Here is a 13,045-nt window from a genome sequence, read left to right as displayed (position 1 = left end):
CTAATATTGAAAAGTGAAGCAATGCTCATTTTCAATTGTTATTTAATTAGGTTGAAGCTCCAAATTTTGATGAATATCAAACTATTTGCAGAACAACTTTAAAATGAGAGACACTGAAGCTATTTACAGAATGATAAGTTATCTTACTGATTGAATTTATTCTATGTTGGTGAAACCGGAGGAGCATGTAAATTTCAGTCTGTCTCTCTGACGGTCTGCCTTGTCTTTCTAATTGTCTGTCAGTCTGTTCTATTTGGGTTTTTCCTACTCTTTTTCTAAATGCTTGCAGATATTTTTTTGTGTTGCGAAAGGATTCTAATAAGTAACAGTTTGCGATAAGGCAGTCCAGCCTAATTATTTTTGACTGTGTTTTTTCTGTGCTAAAACGCTTTTAATCTTGACACTTATAGATCAAAATATATCCCCAAACCCAGATAGCGTCATTCACAAAAGCAACTATTTCATATTGGTGGACCAATGTCGATAAATCCAATCACATCTAGAATTTTAAATATTTCGAAGATTATCCTTTTTTCATCTCTCTTAATAATATTCTATAATTCTGCAGTCTTTTCCGTATTGGTTTCACACTATCAATTCCTCGAATCATGTCTGCGGCTTTCTCTGCAATCATGATCGTTGGAGCGTTTGTATTTCCGGAAGTAACATGGCGCATGACGGAAGCGTCAACTACCCTCAGGTTGCTTACTCCCTTTACTCTGTAAGTATTAAATGTTGTTAAAAAACTAAGAATTTTGATCTTGATTTGAGTGGAATACATGGACAGCGAATGTATGGTGACTTTTTCAAATCTAAGCGTTATCTGGGCATGTGTACCAAACCATAACAGATTTCAAAATCTTACAGAGAAGCCTGTCACGTTTTCAACCCCTACCTAAATATAGTTTATGTTTCAAGACAGGATTTATTTGTTTAAAAGACCGATGATTAAAACAAAAAACAAAATGGATGCCTGGATTGGTATGTATTTTTGGCATTATTTCATTGAAAATAGAGCAAATAATAATTTCTAGAAGGTAAAGAAAGTGTCAACCTTCTGTAAGGTTCAAAATTTTGTCTCTTTAATTTTAAACCATCCTTATTAATCTATAGAAATATTTTCACTTCAAATATCATTTTATTGAAATTTGAATAAAAAATAATTTTTTTTTACAAATCTGGGCACATTTCGACAATTCTAACCATGATGCCCTGGCGTGAACAATGCAAAATGTGTAATAACCTCGCATTACACGTTGGACTTAACGAAGTATATATTTAGACATTTACCGAAAGTTGCGTCGGTTTATTAGGCAAAAGTTCCAGTATAAATAAGAGATTTTTTAAATCAACAGAATAAAATTGTTTTCGAGCAAACTATATTAATCAACTCACATGTATATGAGAATACATTGATCCTAAATCTTTACTTCTAAGTCATCGAAAAACTGTATTCTTTAAAATTCATCTACCTTAGTTGTGGATCCACAACAGCTGTTTTATCGTTAGCTGCTCCCATTCTACACGTGGAGGTTGAGTGATGCATATTTAAAAAGTTGAGTGCTACCCTACATCTCCAGTAATCGTCTGATTGGTATGGAAAATGTCTACAGTAAATGAAATAGTTTTCGTCATATGGGTCTAATGGCGATGCTCCAACGGATCTAAATGCTGTTGTATTGGCTAACCTTAATAAATGCCTTATTCCTACAATAAAATATAAAGAGTTGTTGAACCTTCTTTTGTTGTGGGAACCAATGTTCTTCTAAGGCATTGGAAATACCCTACATTATTTGATTGAGTGCGAAATTTAGATACAAACACAATCAAAGCCTTGAAATGTTCTTTGAGGAAAAACGCTGATTTTAAAATAAAAAATGAAAATAGTAACTGGTTGTATTGTTTCCTTTAAAACCTCCAAGAAAAATTTCTCCACAAAACAACATTTAATTGTTGAACAGTTTAGCATTCGATATTGCTTATGTTTTTAAGTACTGCAAAGACTTTCAGAGGTACCTGAGTATGTGTGAATATGCTTTAAAAAGTATATGTGCGTGAGTTACAGTGAGAAATGACATTTTCACATGAGCAGGTATGCATGTACCCATATACAAATTATTTGCAATGATCACATCTCTTCGTATAATTAAACAGGTGACATGTAGACAATTCAAGCAAGTTTGTAGAACAACTCATATTCATAAACTTTTCATATCATTAATCATATAAGCAAAATACAAAAAATAATTGAAAACAGAAGCTTTTTTGGTTACTTGTATTTTGTATTAATTACAATAAAGTCTTACAATTTACCTTTTAATAGCATTTTTATGTCATATGGATGATCTAAATAATTAGGGTCTATACGGGGCGGATCAAACGGATCATTACTCTGAAGTTGAATCCTCCCTCTACTTTTAGGATGAAGGAGTATACATTGTACCAGAAATGAGCCATGTGGATTGTTGCTGCCACTCTGCTGTAAATTAAAGTACATGTATAAGATTTGAGAACATTTTTATGAGGACTGCTATCCATATATAAATACACTGTACTTGTAGCTTCTTGATCTAGATACTTAAAAGGGATAAAATTGCATCAACTTTAATCATATATCATTTATGGAATATTTTTCAACATGCATTAAAGTTAACGGGATTCTGAATGGTGTATCCAAATAAAAGTGCAGTACCTAACACAAATTCTTTTGTCGGTCAAAGTCGACGATTTTAATACATATACATGCCTAATTCAAAGAAATCGTAACTTTAAAATCAAAATAAATAAATGGATAAATAGATTTAATAAATAAAGTAAGAAAAAAAAAATTCAAAAAGCCAATCAGCCAGTAATATTTTAGGTGAAAAGAATCCTTTTGGAGTCTATCTCATTTTTTCAGAAATTTTTCCATGGAAAAGATAACAGAATTATAAAAACAAACCTCGAACATTTCAGTTAGCTGATCGTTAAAAGGAGAAATTCCTGAAACACTGTTAAATAAAAGTTGTAAGTATGGAATCAAGTTGTCATCATCATTGATAAATGCATTTCCTTCTTGGTGTGTTTTGCTTAAAGGACCTATGAAATATTTATAAAACACAACAGAACTGATCCAATGTAAAGAAGGAGCAAAATGAGGTTAAAATGTACCTAACTTTAATCATCATAAAAGCCATTGAAAAGAATGATTGTTTGTCGTTGTACGTCCCATTGAAGAAATTTTTCACTCATATAGAGACGTCACCATGTACCGATGAAGGGCTTTAAATGTTGATATTGACTTGGAAATCGGGGCCTTTTAGCAGTTAGGGATCTTAATCGTGCCAACGCCAGCCGTGACACAGGACTCTGTTTTAAGGTCTGATCTTAAAGACCCACAACTTTCACTTTAAATGCAACGCACATGACAAAGGCAGAGTTGCTACCAATTTTGGTCAATCGCAGCCGAGATTCGAACCCTCGACCTCCCGATCACGTAGCGACCGCCCTACTGACTGAGCTACCGTGACCTGACCAATAAAAAAATATTATTACATTATATTATATTAAAAGGTTACTCAATTAAGCTTGTTTCTGAACAGAGTATATCATGTTAAGTCACTTTTCAACAACCCCTTGCGTAGTAAACGAATCGAAATCAACCATGCACGTATTGTTACAGAGCTTCAATGTCATCACGGGTAAGCGATCTTCGTATTGTCTCATGTGGTAAATCTGATGATCTCCAAGTATGCAGAAAGCAGGATCATCACCATATAAACCTTTAAATAGCTTAGAACATAATGTTTATAAGCATACTAAGTTTATAGTGAAATACAGAGTTCACAAATCTGTCATTTGTTACGGACATAGCTCGGGGCATCTATAGTAAAATCATCAATGAGACGATTTTACTCGTATATTTGATTTAAGAACACGCTGTTCATCATCAGGATATTTCAAAATTTAACAGAACAATGGTACCGGAGTACCTATCTCAGACCAAACAATTAGAAACCTTTCATATTCCGGTAACGTTTATTAAAGAAATTCGGCACCAAGGATGGTTATCGATGTCTATTTCTCGATATACAGACGACACTTGATTTGAAATCAGAGGATCCGCGGTTGTTCCTCTAATGGAGACAGTTTTAAAGCGATATATGGCGTATTTTTTTATAAGTTCTGACTATCTAAAATTAAAAAAAGATCTTTCTATTTGTTTTGTTACTTTATATAAAGAGAAGACTTTCCTGTAAAATACACAATTTAAATCAATTGCATTTCAAAGTTATCGCAGAATTTAAAACAATAACCGAATTATTTCCGACTCGGAAATAAATATCAGACATAGTTTAAAGTCAATTTAAGTAATAGAAACGATGGGATATTTAAGTTCAAGATAGATGAAAATTTTAATTTGAATGTAAATAATAAATATCGAGTAAATCTCCGCTTAATCTCGTATTTTTATTTTTTACCTCTGATACGCCATATATAGCTATAATATTTGCCTCAATGATGATAAAATACGTGTGTAGTGTCGTCCTTTAAAGAGCTTCTCTAAGGCTTCTGACCTGTCACGGTACATATTGCTCAGTCGGAGGAACGCTCGTTCCGTGATAAGACGGTTGCATGTTCGAATCTTGGCCGTTACTGACCTAAGTCAACAGGGTGACAGTTGTTACTTCACAATGCGTTCGGCATTCTGGTATGAATGTTGCAGGTCCTTCGGAAGATAACTTACACACCCGAGGTCCCATGTCACGGCAGGTTCTGGTAGAATGAAAATCCCTCCCTGCTCAAGGCCCCGACTTCTAAGTAATAGCTAAAATTAGAAGCCTTTCACCTGAATACTTAGATTTGGTGTGTACGAAATTTGGCGCAAATTAAATTCTTAACAAGTAAGTGTAAATGTTATATAGCGCTGTTTGACTTTTCTAGATATAAAAGTTAATAACAAGACATTAGGCGATACACTTGAATCAGCGGATTCTGCTTTCCGCCATGATAGAATACACCGCTAAATGTAATACGTTTACAGCATGGTGACGTCTCTGCAGAATAAGTGAAAAATTATCAAATGGAACGTTAAACAATAAACAATCAAACGATTTTGATGCAAGGGAATGTGATCGCTACACCCTTTAAAAGAAGAACTTATTTTAATGAAATTGATGGAAATTGAAAATTACAAGTTACGTTGATGAAATATGCAGCCATTTTGTACCTAAAAGACTGTCAGTGAAAACCACTTGAAGAGCATACATGTAACACCTGACTTCATCGTGGACGAATTTATCGTAAGCATTTTTAATATGTGGAGCTATGTTAGAGTCCATAAGGGCTCAACGATTGTCAATTAACAAGACTTAATTCGGATTTATTTGCATCTATTTGGTGAACATGAAAGGCAAATAAATAGGACCACTCTTCTATACACTGCAGTCAATGACCTTTTAGGCCATCTTGAAAAAATGATGATATCCATTAGGCTACAAAACGGCTAATATTTGAAACATGAGAAAGCCTCAAAGCGCATGGGGACATTTGGAATACGGACATGGCATTTCAATATGTGTGTAAGTTAATATTGTAAATAAAAAATTGATTGTTGAATGAAACATATGGACAGCTATTTGCGTTTCGAATGATTTTTGTCTCGTCAACTTTCTTTCAATCCACACTTGATTTCATATAATAACATACGAACTTATATTTTTGTTTTAAGTTCATACAATATAATTTAATTGTCGAAATTGCTTGAACTAATTCAACATTGTTTAGCATATCTTTTTACAGGGGGATATTAAATTTAGTTTACAGTTACTCTCACACAAAGACAAATCTCTGGAACTTGCAAATGCAGATCCCAGTGCTATAAATCATCACAACATTTTAAAACAATTTAAATACATGTATGTTTTTTTTTTTAAATGAAATTACCTGATTTTGACAAACCGTATTCAAAGGAATGAAATGGTGACTGGTTGTACATGTACGCTGAACTTGTGTTGTCTCTGAAGGATAGATGTACATTAATGTGATCTTCTAAGTTTTTTCCGACAGGCAGATCGGCAACCACTGGGATCTGTTAAAGGTGTATAAACATAATGATATCAGGTACATGTAGCTGATATTGATTGATTGATTGATTGTATATTGTTTAACGTCCCTCTCGAGAATTTTTCACTCATATGGAGAGGCCTTCATTTGCCGATGGAGGGCTACAAATTCTGACCTATGCTCGGCAATCATGTCCATTGAGCAGCGAGGGAACTTTTTCATGCCAGCACCTACTGCGACACGGGGCTTCGGTTTATATGGTCTCATCCGAAGGACCGGTCTGCACGTCCCGCAGTGGGATTCGAACCCGCGACGTAAGGATTGACTCCTTCATGTAGGTGTTACACTATATGCAGAACCTTATACAATTTATACTTATGAAGTATCAAAAGTAGGTATGCTTCAATAGCATGTATCTGATTAATATCTTATTACATGTTATAAAAGAAATTTTTGAAAAAAATACCAATATGAGAGAGACAGAGAGCAAAACATATACCAATTTGCCTCTAAGGTATATACTCAGATCTTCCAAAGAGAAGAAAAATCAAATGTATCTTACCGAAACCCTTAATGCCAGTTCCTATTACACTATATTTGATTCTTACATGTACATCAAAATAAAGAGTCTTTTTCACCTTCGAGTGATCGCTATCGAGAACACATGAAGGCCGATTCTCTGATAATTGTTTTCATACAAAGATTAATCTTTATATAGATTTTAATGTTTCTCTTCTTATGATTTGGATTAAAATATGGTACACATGAAAAGTGGACAAAGAAATCAGAATATCTGTTCATAATTTTCTTACCCCCGATGAATCTAGATGTTCCACAGGTCCGATCCCAGATAACATCAGAATTTTGGGTGAGTTTATAGATCCAGCAGAAATGATGACTTCTTTCTCTGCTTTAATATTGTATTTTTCATAGTTTTTTTACCATGGATATTCCCACTGCCGTCCTATTTTCTATTAATATCTGAATATCACAAATTAAGCAGATTTTTGATAACAAATTCTGTTAATCATGTGTACGTATCAAATCTTTAAACTCAGCAATTTTGAGTTTGTAGTTACTTACAGTGTATTATGCTCTTCTTGCTGAAGATAACGTTTTTAAAATATTTGCCGGCTAATTAAAATAGACAGAACAGTTGACGTTTCGTTCTTTTAATAATTTTTTTCAGTACGTACTGAGTATTCGCCCGAGTATACAAGTTTACAATACCATGCTCAATGATCGCAAGATAGATATATAGAAAATAGTCTGAGGCAATTTGAAAAAAATGTAGAGACAAGCTTGTTTTTGAAAGATACACAATTAAGTTAATAATTTCAAAACAAGGCAGGAATAGAGATAAATATTATAAATGTATATATAAAGCCATTAACAAAATTTCAAATAATCTCTGTTTATTCCGACACAATGGTTTTAAACAAGCTTTGTAAGTGTTAATAAAATGACACTTGAATTTTAAGATACCTTTGTAACATATGCGTTTGTTACCACGTGAAGATTTGGACGGTTCATTGCAGGTCTTAGGAAAGCCTTGGCTGTGCTCCATCTTTCTCCGTTTCTTACCGTCTCTTGTCCAGGACAATAGCCTTGGGTTGATCAGAAAGAGACGAATTTTTATATCATATAAAAACGATGATAAAACACCTGTGGAGTTATTCTCCCTTGTTCAATGCCAAACAATGGACGATATCAAGATATGGAACGTTATTCAAGATCTTAAGTCCATTAAACAATACAAAATAGGAGCAAAGCAAACAACGACCTCCTAAACATCAGAGGTTGGATCAGGTGCCATGGAGGAGTGAGGATCCCCTGTAGACTAATCACATTTGCCTTGTGCTTTTAGTCATGCTTGAGAAGTAATAGGAAAATTCGTCGCCAATGCAGTGTATGAATTATGGAATACGATAAGTATGAGAAACGTCAGTCAATATTTAACTCAATGATAAATTGTATTTGCTGACAAGGTCATTGTATCGACCATAGAACCTACGAAATGATGACTTTAAAAGAGACTTGATATTCCTTTTTTATCGACTTGTTTCTTTTCCTCGTTTTAGAAATTGTTCTACGTAGAGCATATCACATAACACTTCAAAAGGATTCCTTATTTACAACTTAGTTAACTTTTAGAGAGGACATTATTAGGTAGTGTCCTAAGTCAAATCAATTTAAAATCAATTTATATTAAATTATTTACAACAATAATAGAGTAATAGAATTAAAACAATTTAAACATCATGTATAACTATATTAAACAGTCAATTCTGCCATCCCGAGTTAAAGGCAACTGATTTTGAAGAAAAACATGCTAACTCCAAACTAGCTAAATGAGTAAATATTTTGTTTTTAATTATCAATAACAAATTCTAATATATAGCTTTACAATACAAAAAGACATTTTCTGTATTTCTTAAAAGAGAGAGAGAGAGAGAGAGAGAGAAAGAGAGAGAACGAGAGCGAGGTATGTAACCTATTTGCGTCCTTCCATTACAGTCTACCACTCTGTATCCCGTTTCCTCCATTCCTTTTCTATACACATTGTCGCTGAGACTTGAGGCTGTTTCTTCATCTATAGTTAGAGGACCACCAATTCCATGATACTCTGTATAGATAGATTCACAAATAAATAGTGTTCTTAATGCGAAGAATTTATGCAAATCAACATCAAAGTTAATGATTACCTTAGGAATCTGCCTTTAACATGTTTAAATCGAGAAAATTTCTTAGAAATAAAGAAAACAATAGGGAATTATTATACGTGAATATCGCAGACTTGGTATTTGCATATCTTCAGACTTGATAAAATACGGAAGTACATCTTTGTAACTCCATCCATCAGCACCCTGTCTGGCCCAGTTATCAAAGTCATGTCGGCTACCTCTAATATACTGCATAAAGTTTATTGAACTTGTACCACCGAGGACACGCCCTCTTGGCCACGTGCATTTCTAAAAGTAGATTTCAAAGAAACAAAAATTGGATGGTTTTGGTAGATTGTGTTTTACTTAAAAGTGCAAATGTTCGACAGATACAATTTTTTCAACTCTTCAAATATTTTTTCAGAAGGAGTTCAGTTCATTATCGTATTAATTAGTGGTAGATAGTATATAATATTTATAATATTCCAAGTTAATAGCATATTCCAAAATAAGTTAGCGTACATTATTTACGCAATTTTGTACATAGTTTTCAATGAATTCCATAAAATTGTAGATTGAGATAAACTCAGTATCTGTTCTGCAAGGAAGATAAAACCAGCCTTGTTTTATTCAAAGCATTAAAAACAAATATCCCCGCTTTATCATTTTGATACCCTATCTTCCTTATTATGGCATCTAAACTTTTGAGGAACTGTCCTGTAATTCCAGTCATGTTTTGTCGCTTGTAAGACTCTTGACATGGATGGGACCTTCATCATTTCATGTTCATCCTCGGAACCTCCTGCCTCTACAATAAGCACAGAGGATCCTAGATCTTCCGAAAGTCTGTTAGCAAGAACACATCCAGCAGAGCCGGCTCCCACTAATAAAATGGTGTTCACCAATAGAAATGAGTATATATTTTTTATGAATTAAAATTAATAGAAAAACAACACGGAGGAAAAAAATATGATAAAAAAATATGGTGATAACGAAGGGTATTCAAGTTTAATAATTCACACAATAAAACTTTTGAGCAGAGGAAACACAGGACTCCAAAACATTAGAGGTGGGATAAGATACCAAAAAGTAGTAAGCATTCCAATTTTTTTTTACAAAACGAACAATTTGATAATAAATAAAGATAAAAAAAAAATAAAAATAGAAAAAACAAACCAAATAATAATAGGGCGGCATTTACCTTCCTTATGGAAAAGAGATAATTTATAAGAAATGATTTATACCTATAATGTAGCTGTAATGGCTGTTTATCTCTCTATTTTCTCCCTCCTGATCCTTCAAATAATATTTTTCCATTTCTTGTTGTATATGGTTGTACAGAAAATGTAAAAATAAAACCCACAAAAGATTCCACCTCAATTCAACGACACAAGCGCAAATGCCGAGGTATACCAGAATGCCCAAATAGAAGAACGCAAACCATGAAAATAACCATATAATGTAGTCCACCACATTCATTACTTTCCCTTTAAATAAATGTTTAAAGTATGCATAGATCTAGAAACAGAAATTCCCTGCTTACTTTTAAATTAGGTTGTTATTGGTTTGTAAAGTGTATTATTATACAATGTAATTAGAAAAACGTCATAAAATGAAATACATGGAGATAAGGAACAGCGACATGGAGATAACGAACGGCATTCAAGGTCAAAATTAAAGTTCATTTATAATGCAAAACATGAGCAGAGCAAACATATGAACCTCCAAATCATCAGAGTTGGGATCATACGCTATGGAGGAGTACATATTCTCTGTTGAACGGTCAAAGAAAACAACTCTTACCTGTAAGGTAGTTGTGTATACTGCTCAGGATACTTTCTTCCCCTAAGTCTTTCTTCTCATACCAATGATTGTACAAGAGGACAGCAACCACCGCCCCAAATATAAATGATGAAAATGTCATGTCTATCTAAAACTACAAAAATGGATTAAAACCACTGATGGTGTAGTACAGAGCAAATCCTGAAGTCACAGATTAAAGAAATTCCAGCGTCACGTCCTTTTGTTTCTTATTTCCACGTTTGGTAATATATCTAAGCATTTTTGAAAATGACGTTTGATGTAAAACGGGGATCGGAGTGGAAGGGGGGAGGGGGATACTAACTAAACATGTGATTAGAGAGAGATAAAAAGGTGAATACGTGGGTTGGTAGGTAAAATCGTGGACAAAATTTCTACAGTGAACAATAATCATCACTGGCCTGTAATTTTTTTCATTTTCCACCATTATACACCTAATACATCTAATTTAAAATTCATATCTGCATAATACACAAATTATACAATTTTATGACAAATTATACAATTTTATGTTATTTTATGTTAGGAATACGCCTGACGACGCCAGAATGGCAACTTTTTTCTCAGGAACCCTGGTTGTCTACCACAATTACTAGTAAGTATAAAGTGATTACCTAATGGTAAATATTTATACAATGATCATTAAGTAAAACAAAACAAAACAAAAAAAATAAATATCGTAATTTGTTTGCCAATGATTTAATATAAAAACAAGAGGCCCAGGGGCCACAGCGCTCACCTGAGCACATCAGCTAGGAAAAAACACATATCAGATCTGAACTGAAAGCTAATTTAAGTTGGGGGGGTTGAATTTTAACCCCCAAGGGGATCATAATTTAAACAAACTAGAATCTACATTACCTGAGGATGATTCCATACAAATATTACTAATACTGGCTTTGAAGTACTTGAAAAGAAGATTTAAAAAGGTTTCCCTATATATTTCTATGTAAAACTTTGGTCGGCCATTTTGGCCACACCCTTACCCCGGGGTCATGACTTGAACAAACTTGAATCTAAACTACCTGAGGATGATTCCACATGAGTTTCATCTTTCCTGGCCCAGTGGTTCTTGAGAAGAAGATTTATAAAGATTTTTCTTATATATCCCTATTTAAAACTTTGATCGGCCATTTTGGCCCCGCCCTACCCCCGGGGGTCATGACTTGAACAAACTTGAATCTACACTACCTGAGGATAATTTCACATGAGTTTCATCTTTCCTGTTTCAATGGTTCTTGAGAAGAAGATTTTGAAAGATTTTTTCCTATATATTCCTATGTAAAACTTTGATTGGCCATTTTGGCCCCGCCCTACCCCCGGGGGTCATGATTTGAACAAACTTGAATGTACACTAATTGAGGATGATTCCACATGAGTTTCATCTTTCCTGTTCCAATGGTTCTTGGGGATATGATTTTGAAAGATTTTTCCTATATATTCTTATGTAAAAAAAATGATTGCCCATTGTGGCCCCACCATACCCCCGGGGGTCATGATTGAACAAAACTTGAATGTACACTACCTGAGGATGATTCAACATGAGTTTCATCTTTCCTCTCCCTATGGTTCTTGAGAAGAAGATTTTGAAAGATTTTTCCTATATATTCCTATGTAAAACTTTGATTGGCCATTTTGGCCCAGCCCTACCCCTGGGGGTCATGACTTGAACAAACTTGAATCTACACTACCTGAGGATGATTCCACATGAGTTTCATCTTTCCTGGTCCAGTGGTTCTTGAGAAGAAGATTTTTAAAGATTTTTCCTATATATTCCTATGTAAAACTTTGATTGGCCATTTTGGCCCCGCCCTACCCCCGGGGGTCATGACTTGAACAAACTTGAATCTACACTACCTGAGGATGATTCCACATGAGTTTCATCTTTCCTGGCCCAGTGGTTCTTGAGGAGAAGATTTTTTAAATATGCCAATAATTTTTCTCTAAATCATGATTATCTCCCCTTGGAAAAAAGCGTGGCCCTTCATTTGAACAAACTTGAATTCCCTTCACCAAAGGATACTTTGTGCTAAGTTTGGTTGAAATTGGCCCAGTGGTTCTTGAGGAGAAGATGAAAATGTGAAAAGTTTACGACAACGACGACAACAACGACTACAACGACGGCAGACAACGGACAAATTTTGATCAGAAAAGCTCACTTGAGCCTTCGGCTCAGGTGAGCTAAAAAAATATTAGCACATAAGCTAAAAAATATAGCTTAAAATATTTTACAACTTATATACATGTTATATAACCATGTTTCTTGCTTTTCATTATAACTTTTTGAAAGGAAAACTATTGAATTTTTTCCTACGTTCAATTTGTAAATATCTTACAGTTGTCTTAAATTCATCATTCTTCACTGATGTAATTCTTACATCTTTATTTCAAAATTAATGAGAGAACAAAAGAAAATGGTATGTGTACCCGGCCGCAGGGGATGTACACTCACTCTTTGATCAATAAATGAGATTATAAAGATTTCTTTTTAATTAAATTAAACTAGAAGAAGAAGA

The 13,045-nt window shown here is 34.0% G+C and overlaps 1 pseudogene; it reads right to left on the bottom strand.

Annotated features, from left to right (window-relative positions):
- Positions 1-430: 430 nt before the first annotated feature.
- Positions 431-10,627, bottom strand: LOC134280558 (glucose dehydrogenase [FAD, quinone]-like; annotated as a pseudogene).
- Between the last annotated feature and the right edge of the window lie 2,418 nt (positions 10,628-13,045).

This window comes from Saccostrea cucullata, unplaced genomic scaffold (assembly GCF_032062105.1).
Source record: "Saccostrea cucullata isolate Sc308-1 unplaced genomic scaffold, CSIRO_AGI_Scuc_v1 ctg1530, whole genome shotgun sequence".
NCBI lineage: Eukaryota > Metazoa > Mollusca > Bivalvia > Ostreida > Ostreidae > Saccostrea > Saccostrea cuccullata.
This window is presented reverse-complemented; position numbering and strand designations above follow the sequence as displayed.